Genomic DNA, 10511 nt, shown 5'->3' on the forward strand with positions numbered 1-10511 from the left:
GTTTCTTCAAATGCTTTCTCTCAGAACACAAAGTAACCATCGACATCATAAGTAACGGTAATTTTTTGGATAGACGTGAAACCGAAGCTTTAACCTTTCTTAAAAACCATACTGAAAGGAGTACCCATTGGGGAGACATAAACAATTCCAGAATAGCCCAACCCAGTACAACTAAGGCTTGTGGTATTTTTTAGGTGAAATCAAATCTAGAAATTAAAACCCTAATATAAACCCTCACAAAAAAGATAGATGCCCTCACAACCAAACAAAAAGACCAAATCCCTCATCCTGTCATGAACATGAATACCTTACCATGCAATTTATATCTAAGCTTAAATCATATAGATGCCACCTATCCCTTGATCACAAATCTATCATCACTTCAGCTAGAAGAAGTATGTGCTTTCAATGTACCAAATGCACCGTAGAGACAACATCCAAACTTCGCATGGACTAACATTCCACAAAACCAAACACCACAAGGCTTCAACAAACCAACAAATACCTTCAGACAAGGACAAGGGCAAGGTACCTATAACAATCAGAACAGAGCATTGGTTCCATCCCAATTTAACCAGAATTATCAAAACCCGCCTACAACAACCAAAGAGACCTAGTTCTCGCTACACCATCAACTAGTGTCCAAACAGATAAGCCCACCGAAATAATGCTGTCTGTCATGCAACAACAATCTCTGAACTTGTTAGCCTAAGATAAAACCTAGGAAGGTGTGTTCCCAGGTCAAGCTATTCCTAATCCTAAACCAACAAACACAGCCTTTGAAGCAACAAGTGACGTGAACGAAGCTGGAGCACTAAAAACTCTTTCTTAATCATCCCATCTACGAGGATTGACTCCTCTTGTTCCGATGTATCCCTTTCCTTTTCATTCCATTTTTTGCTTTAAGGGAATACATCAATAAGGTAACCGGACCTCTCCACTTGGAGGGTCTGTTTATAAGTGTCGGAGCCTTAGTACACAGTATATCTCGTATATTCTTTTTAATACACTTTTACTTTTCGTTGGAGTAAGTGTGAACCTGTGGAGTGAGTATACAATTTTTATTTTCTTTATTTTACACTTCTTTTTTAAAAATATTTGATTTCTTTTTGCTATTAATGATAGATTCTCGATACATCAATAGTTAATTGATTTTTCAAAATGGGCAATGGATTTTACACATACCAACCCCTTGAACTACGCAATCTAGGGGCGGTTTGAGATCGGCTTTGCTTACTAAGGGTCACCTATATCATCGAACTATTCTTTCGGGTCAGGACATTCCATGTCTTGCTCAGTACATCCCCCAACTCGCGTAGTTGCAGCTCTGTCTGTCTAGATTGGGTTCGCCACAGAGCTGACACGAAAGTTGCCTAAGAATATATGTTATGATTTGTTTTAAAGTAGTAACATCTAAAATCATTGTTTTTTAGTACGAGTTTCTTAAAACATCTCTCCATAGTTTTCAAAACCAGAAGATATAAAAAATGAAAGTTATATGTCCGGAGTAACCAAAATGATACCGGATTAACGTATAATTTTATCTTTTTGGAAAAACCTCTATATGGATAGAGATATATTTTGAATGAAAAAAAAATAAAAAATAAAAGAGACGAGGCATCTCCAAACGAGAATTAAATAAATAGAGTAACCCAAAGTGATACTATTATCTGTTTAATTCTATCTTTTTTCCTCCATCTCTCTATTTTGCCTCGAGAATCTGGCGTTAAAAGACTAAAAAATTTCCAAAATTTTCTAAAATTTCCTTTCTTAAAAATCTTTCCCCTCTCGTTTAAATCTTTTCCCCTTCTAAATCTCTCTGTTTCTGAAAAACTTTTCAAAAATGTCTTCTGTAGCAAACAAAAACCCTCCACCTAGTAATACTAGATGGATCAATTTCAATGACCTTGTGCAAGCACTTCCTAGAGAATTGCAGCTTAAGATATGGACACATATACCGAAAATCATTCCTAGTCTAGGTAAGAGTTCATACGCACGTAAGAGACGAGCTAAGAGAGAAGGCTGGTGCATGAACTGTCAAACATCAACTTGCCTCAGTCTTTAACCTCATAACAATTCAATTTTTATGATTTTCATGTGCCAGCCACATGCTCATCGAGCACAGCTGAACTGAGTAATTCAACCGCCTGGTTGGGATTGACTTGAGTTTTCAAAAACTTCCAAGTCTTGGGGATCTGACTTAAAATGACCCGCCTTTTTAAATTTCTATCAAGCTTATTTAAAACCCAAAAAAATAATTAAAATTTTCTTTCTGTTATCTATACATATTTCCTTACAATTCCTATATAGTTCTTTCCATCATCAATTTTTTCATCCGCAATTGGATGTGAGTGTACCCTATACCTTTATGTTGCATTTTCAATGTTGATCGTTTTGGTACCTCATGAGTCAAAATCGAACGAGTAACGAAGCATGGATCGGCTCTTGAAGTTGGCAAAGCACTGAGGACAAGATCAGAATTTCCTGATTTCAATTGGGCTTGGGCCAAAATTTTCATTTTCTTTAAAGAGGCACATGCGAGGCACGGGCCATCAAACCCTTAAGCCCACCTTCCTTTCTTCCTCTCCAAAAATTTCCATACCCTAGCCACCAAAAGCCGACTTGTGCCCGTACACCTCAATACACCACCACTCCAAATTTTTACAACCTTCCCCATTTTCAACCCCCATTCAAACTCTAAATGGCTCGAATTCTTAGAATCGTGCCAGAGCAAAATTTTCATGACCTCTTCTATTCCGATCTATTTGGAGTGCACTTCAAGGCTGAGATCAGAAGAAGAGGATGGGAACCCTTGGTTTTGTTGGAAGATGTAGTTTATTATCCCTCTCTTACTCTTTCATTTTATAATTGCAGGCTTAGAGGGGATGATGACCGCATTACGGTCGTTAAGGATGGCCGCTTGCTGGAGCTCACCAAGGAGGTGGTGAGTGGTGTTATGGGGATTCCTCTAAAAGCCTATGTTTAGATAGAACAGTCCCGAGATGGTCAGACCATCAACATGATGATGGTAGAGACGCTTCTCATGGGGATTAAAAACCCCAAGTCTCACTGCGCTTACTAGAGTTCTCTACGAAAGAACCAGCTAGCAATATCTTAGTAGACAACCTACAACCTACTAGGCTCGGCCAAGCATTCGGATATAGGTAAAGCGATGCTTCATCTTTTATGGATTCTTCAAGAGCAGAAGAACAACTTCTGCATCGTCTCCTTTATCTTCGAGCAACTTTGCAAACCGAAGTAGACAACTGCCCCTCTACCAGTGCTGGTCACCAAGATCATGTAGCGGGGGGGGTTCCAAGCCATAAACGCCCTAGTGGAGGTCAAGGATGCTACCACAGGTCCTATCTACGCCCACTGTATCCAGAAGTCTTGGTTTCCAGCTGAAGCCAGAGCCGCTGAGCAAGCAAGCCTGACTAAGAAGGTGGATTACTTCGATGAAGATGCTACTCGACAGTTCACTCAGCCCATGGCCAGAATTCACTTCCTCCATGGGGACCAAAGGATTCTGCACTCATATTTCCACAAGCTCAGGGAAACTCAAGGTAACATCATAACGGAATATCAGAGCGGAACAGCATACCCTTAGATAGGAGCAGCTGACTTTCCAGCAGAGTAGCGATGTTTTCAGCACAGTCGCACTAGAACACTGCAGAGCATCAAAGACGCGCTCCCGCTTAGTGATAGACATACAAGGCCTCGTCATTAGCAAGGAGAAAGATCTTCTAGACGTCGAGATGACTCACGTACAAATTCTGACTAGGATTCCTAGTGTCCGTATAGTTAGATCTATTTATTTTTATGTTTCTTTTTCACATGTATGACGAAGTATAAGTTTAATTATATGCTTAATATTATTTGCTTGTTTTATTTTGTTTTGTTTTTCTTGTGGAATTTGGCTTATGAGTAGAAGGTAAAACAGATATATCATGCCAAAATTTTCCATTTTTCTTTCATGCATGTTTTAAAAACAAATACAAAAACCCAAAAAGATTTTATAGTAGAATAACTATCCATAGTATAATAAACCATGTATTTCTCATTCTATATCAAACAACAAACGCCCAAACTTATTTGGGGGTGGCGGGGGTGGTGTATTTTCATCATGAAGAATAGAATACATGTGTATCGCCGTTTTTGCTATTGTTTCTATGGTAATCTCTTTCCTTATCTCATACTTTGAGGACAAGCATTTCTATCATAGAGTTGGTATAGTAACTCTTTCCAAAAACTAGGCATTTTCTATATAGTAGATATAATAGTATTTTTCTTCCTTTCCAAAAAAATTCGAAAAAGACCAAAAATATTTTTTCGTTTAGTATTAAAAAGTCTTGTTTCCTTTTTTTATGATGAATAAAAAGTTTAGAAGTCTCATGATAGCAATAGAGTAAAGACTCGTTCTTCGTACTTAGACTAATATACATACAATAGTTTTTGTAGCTTTTCATGAATGGCATGCATCAACATTTGTTTCTGTATAACTGTGTGCTTCTAAAGCTAAGGTTAGAACAATTAAGTTCCATATCCTATGAGAATCTAGCCAAAAACCTTATCTGAATGATTATTGAGTGACAATGCAAAGGATGTCCGGATAGAAGGACCACACATCCACTTGCTTGATCACCATGCCATATCCTATGAGGGAATTTAGGCCATTTTTGGATCAGTATAGCCAAATAAACGTTAAAAACCCAAAAAGATAATTTTTCTCTAGTTACCCCTCTTGAGCCTTCACCCTTTCTAAAAGCCTTTTTATTCTTCACCAATAATTCCTAACCCGTTATAGAACAACAATAAAAAGCTAATCCAGCTGATGAGTTAAGAACTAGATGGTTATCAGAAAAGGAGAAGAGAAGACCTTATACAAAAATAGAATAGTTATTTACTTCAAAAAGAAAAATAAAAGAAATAGAAGAAAAGAAAAGAAAGACCCATCCAAAACCAAAACTCCAAAAATTCAAAGGAGTAAACAAAATCGAATCTCCCAAAAGTTCAAAATCAAAAGGAGACGATATCAGAAACAAAAAAGAATCAAAAGCAAAGTTAAAACTCCCAAAATTCAAAATCATATGGAGTCACAAAGCTAAAAGAATGTATCATAATTCGAAAGCAAAAGAACAAAATTAGGTTCTTATCTGGTTACAAGTATCTTGAAGACCCAGTTTCTCGACTTATCAGATTTTGTTTTTCCCTTCCTTTTTCTTTCTAAACCATCACCCTAGCCCCATGATTCCTAATAAAAGACCTCTAGCTTGATTAGGAATAGGATGGTATGATAGTAAGTGGCAAGCATGATCAATCGACCCCGGTTTCTTTGGACGTCATTTGAGTATGTGAGGAATAAAAGTGTCTGTTGCATTTGAGAGAATGAACCTTGAGTGAATCTATCAGAGAGTTGTGATTGTAACACACCCCTGTGAGAACCTACCTTAAAGAAGCTCTCCAAAAGCCTCGGAAACAACTCTGCTTTTGCATTTCATTGCTCATGTTTTATACAATTATCTTTAGATGCTTAAATTACTGTACATATGTTAGTCCTAGTTCAAAGGAGCTTGTCCTTATTCAACACTAATGAGATGTATGAACTTTTGAGAATAAATAAGGAAACAAAACCCTTTGTACTAAATAGAAGAAGTTTGTGAGTACCTTCACTAGAAAACTCTCATGCGGGTTAAAGCTCATCCACTAGGGAATTCCTAGTAGTTTAAGGCCTTGTTGCGGTCAATGCAATCGCACTCTGCGAAACAAGATTAGTATAACTGATAATAAATCACTCATTTGTGATCTTAGTTTTTTCTCTCATCCTTGCTTGAGGACAAGCAAAATGCTATTTGGGGGTGGTGATCAACTCCCAAATGTGCATTTTATTACTCGCATATTGCTGCATTACAGTCTCTCTTACGCTTAACGAAAAGACAACTCATAGCTTTTGCTGCCTTTTTCAGGTTAAGAAGTATTTCAGACCACTTATCATAAAAGCTGCATCTTAACACAAAAAGGAACATTTATCATGCTTATTATGAAGACCAGTAGCTACTATGGAAAAGTATTGAAAAAGTCAAGTCAACCGGTCAAAGTTAATAGTCAAAGTCAACAGTAAAAGTCCTCAAATCAGAAGACCATTGATGGAGGCCCTTATCTCAAATTATGAAGACTTATCCCTAAACCTACCTTGGTCAAGAAAGCATCAAAAAGCAAAAGCAAAATTGAAAAGGTGAGGTGTCTAGTTTGTAATGGAGAAGGGCAAATCTGTAAATGGCAAAAGTAGGGGTATATAAACAAAAAGCAAGGGAGAGAGAACTCATCTATTGTCTTAGGATCCAAACCATTTGGTTTGTTTATTTTCTTGTTTTGTTTTTAAATTCATGTTTTTAATTTCTTGTTGTTATATTTTATTTCAATCAACTTGTTATTTCCTTTTCTTTATTTCAACAAACTTGTTACTTGTTCTTTGTTTTAATCTTCAATCTTGTTTGTTGCTTTCATTTCAATGTTTTAATCAATCTTCCTTTCATGTTTTCAAGTCATTTAAATCAAACAATCAAAGCTTTCAACTTCATTAGCTTAGAACCATTCTAATCCTACAAGAGTCTACCTTTCTCCTTCATATCTCCCTCATTCAAACTCTAAACAATTTAAGATGAACCTCAACTCTTAATCTAAATTGTTTTGAAGTATACTTGCTACAATATTAAAGCTTCGGGAAGTCATTCCCCAATGTACGTAAATTGGACGTTGCTTGATTTTTGAAGCCCTAGAACAAAAAAATGAATTAAAATCAATAAATTAGAGCTTAAAGTAGTCACGCTCCTCCAGAAAAGGACAAAAATATAGCCATGAGAATTTAGAGTAATAATTTATCAGATTCTAGTGGGCCAACTACCTTCCTCACTCTCCTCCCTCAGATTCATCGTGAGTGAGATTCTTGGTACCACATCACTTGGTGAAGTGACTTCCTACTCTTCTGAGATGTGTAGTAGAGCCATCATAGTCTCGCGCCCAATTGTTCTTTTGAACATCAGGACATAGTAATCTATAGACCATGCAAATAATTTCAAAAATCCAAAAAAATGTATTTCTACTATTTGTGCATCATCATTGATTGAGCATTCATTTATTATCAATATGCATCGCAACCATCATGGAATTACAATGCAAACCTAGAACCTTGTTCTTTTTGTGGTAGTCCTTATCACTAGTTATCCTATTGTCCATCATATACCGAATTTGAGTTTACTACGGAAAATCTTTACGATTATAAACCTTAATTTTCAAACTTCCCTAGTACCCCATACCCCATACACTCAAGAGTTTTCTAGTTATGTCGACAATTCATGGAATTCTACCATAAATAGTCAACCACCATTTATATATCCACCTGGTCAGTCAGAGTAAGGTTTTACCCAAAACCCATTACCATTCACATCACCATCCATATCAAATTCATATTCCACTCCACCATCCATCACATACCAACTCTACCAGGAAATGGCCAAGCAAACAATACTAAGTCAGCGAATAGCAACTACTTTCTGTTTTCTCTAATCCAATTCAAATGATGCGACATCTGAGACTAATATTCTTCCTACCAGTCCAGAATCCATTCGACAAGAGAAACAAGATGCCATAACAAAGCCTATTGCTAAAGCTCATCCTGATTTTTTTACCAATTAAATCCCCATCAACCTCCACCTGACTATCATGAGAATTCCAAATCTTATGATAATGACTATATGCCCGAAGTCACAATTTATCTCACATGCCTTAATACATCATCACTCATAAATGAGAAAACTCCTACAAAAGAAACTTAAGAGAATGTATTGGACTCGCCACACTTGGAAAATGGAATTGAGAAAATTTATGAAGATCTAGGCAGAGAGGACAAAGAAAATGAAGTGCTTGGAGAAGAGGGAATAAATTCTATAGTGGAAAGTGGATTTCAATTTAGTTTGGCTGTTAAAGACTTATCGATGGAACAAATTTGTGATATCATTACTATTGCAGATATGAACCACAATCTTATGAAACGCCAAAATTAGATGAAAAATTTTCTAAGTCTTCAAGATCATGTGAAGAACCACCACCCAACCATCACCATCCCAATTTAACACCTCTTGAAATTCATCATCCATTCATAACAAATCCACCACTTTCGGAGGACTGCACCACAAAACCATTTTAAAGAAATCTCAAATTTTGAGATCATTCATAATTTTCTAAACCTTCCCAGTAAAGAGACTTTGCCCAATATACAAACACAAGAGTCCATCATTTGAATAGTTAAAAAACTTGGTATGGTCCTATCCCTCACCATCTGGGCTTCATGAAGGACATATACTACCAATTTCTCACTCTTTTGGACAATTCAACTATGACGGGTTATTGTATAAGTTCCATGATGGGGTACACAAGCATCATCTTATCATTCTGTATCTTACACTCCAACTGCATCATTTCATTCTGTTTGGGGGTGTATGTTTTTATGGATTGATCCCCAGTTGTTTAGATTATTAGTTTATAGCGAGCATAAAATTTACACACGTAGGAAAGCACGTCATCCTATGCAATCTCCTGTTTCTAGTCCTCCATCTACTAAGATGGTCGACGAAGTAGTACAAGCTGAAAAGCCTCTCTCCAACTTCTACATACCATTGCAAGATGGGCCTCCATCTTGTATATGACTCACACCGCTCACGAGCGTCTTTGAAGCAACAAGTGATGTGAACGAAGCTGGAGCGCTAAAAACTCTTTTTTAATCATCCCATCTACAAGAATTAAATCTTTTTTTTTTTTCCAATGTATACCTTCCCCATTCCATTCCATCTTTTGTTTTAAAGGGAATACATCAATAAGGTAACCTGACCTCTCCACTTTGAAGGTGTGGTTGTAAGTGTCGGAGCCTTAAGTCCATAGTATATCTTGTGCATTCCACGTTTACACTTTTACTCGTCGTTTGAGTAGTGTACCCCTATGGAGCAAGTATACATTTTTTATTTTATTTATTTTACACTTCTTTTTAAATTAGTTTTTCTATTCCTATCATTTACAATTCCTGTCTTTATTTTCATTTACCTGTTTTTTGTTTTACGTTTCTGTCTTTACATAAGCATTTTTCTTTCAGTCTTCACCTTTAACGCTAAGTAGTCTTTCCTCTACAAAGAAGAGATGTGAAACAAAGCAGAGGGCGATGGGGATTGAGTGATGGTGTCTTACGGTTGTCTCTCATTGTTGTTTATCATGTCTCGTCTTCCATATGCATGACATACCGTGGGATGGTTGGCAGCTGGAGCCCTTGATTTCAAAAACTTTCTCCTTCTATAGGTGATTTCTAATTGTTTCGAGCTTCGTCTTTCTCTCTGGTTAGAATAGCTACAAAATAGGGTTAACTAGAGATTAGGAGAGGGAAAGACTAGATTCTCTAGCAATAGAGCTAGTCCTCTTCACTAGATTCGCTTTCTTACAAAACAAGGAAGTGCACAATCTAGGGCAAGCCAAACCCCACGCAGGTTCTCAATTAGAATCAGTTAATTTCAAACACCTTTTATTGGGAGGATCACTTTCGTCATAGTGATTTTTCTTAGTAGTTTATAGTTTATATTTTTCTGTCACAATAAGTAAGAACATAAAAACCAAAAAGCTAAAAAACAAAATTTTCTTTCCTTAACAAAAAATGTTGTTTTCACCGTGCTTATAATATATGATTCTTGATACATCAATAGTTAAGTGATTTTTCAAAAACAAAATGGGCAATGGATTTTACACAAACCAACCCCTAAAACAATGTAACCTAGGGGCAGTTTGAGATCAGCTTTACTTACTAAGGGTCGCTTATATCACTGAGTTATTCACCCAGGTCAGGACATTCCATGTCTTACACAGTAAATCCCACAACTCGCGTAGCTGAAGCTCTGTCTGTCTAGATTGGGTTCACCATAGAGCCAACACGAAAGTTGCCTAAGATTATCTGTGATGGTTTGTTTTCAAATGGTTTATTTAGAATCACAACTTTTGAGTACGAGTTTCTTAAAACATCTCTCCATAGTTTTTAAAACTAGAGAATATAAAAATGAAAATTATACACCCCAGAGTAACCAAAATGATACCGGATTCACGTATAATTTATCTTCTTATCAAACCCTCTATAAGGTTAGAGATATAGTTTGCTTGAGAAAACCAACAATCTAAAAAAAAAAAAAAAAAAAAAGACGAGGCTTCTCCAAACGAGAATTAAACAAATAGAGTATCCCAAAGTGATACTATTCTCTGTTTAATTCTATATTTTACCTCCACCTCTCTATTTTATCTCTAGAATCCAGGGTTAAAAGACTCCAACTTGTACAAAATTTTCAAAATTTTCCTATTTTAAAAATCTTTCCCCTTTTCAATATCTCTTTTCTGAAAAACTTTTCAAAAATGTCTTCTGTAACAAACAAAAACCCTCCACCTAGCAAGACTAGATGGATAAGTTTCAATGATCGTGTGCAAATACT

The sequence above is a fragment of the Coptis chinensis genome, chromosome 1, assembly GCF_015680905.1.
Source record: "Coptis chinensis isolate HL-2020 chromosome 1, ASM1568090v1, whole genome shotgun sequence".
Lineage (NCBI taxonomy): Eukaryota > Viridiplantae > Streptophyta > Magnoliopsida > Ranunculales > Ranunculaceae > Coptis > Coptis chinensis.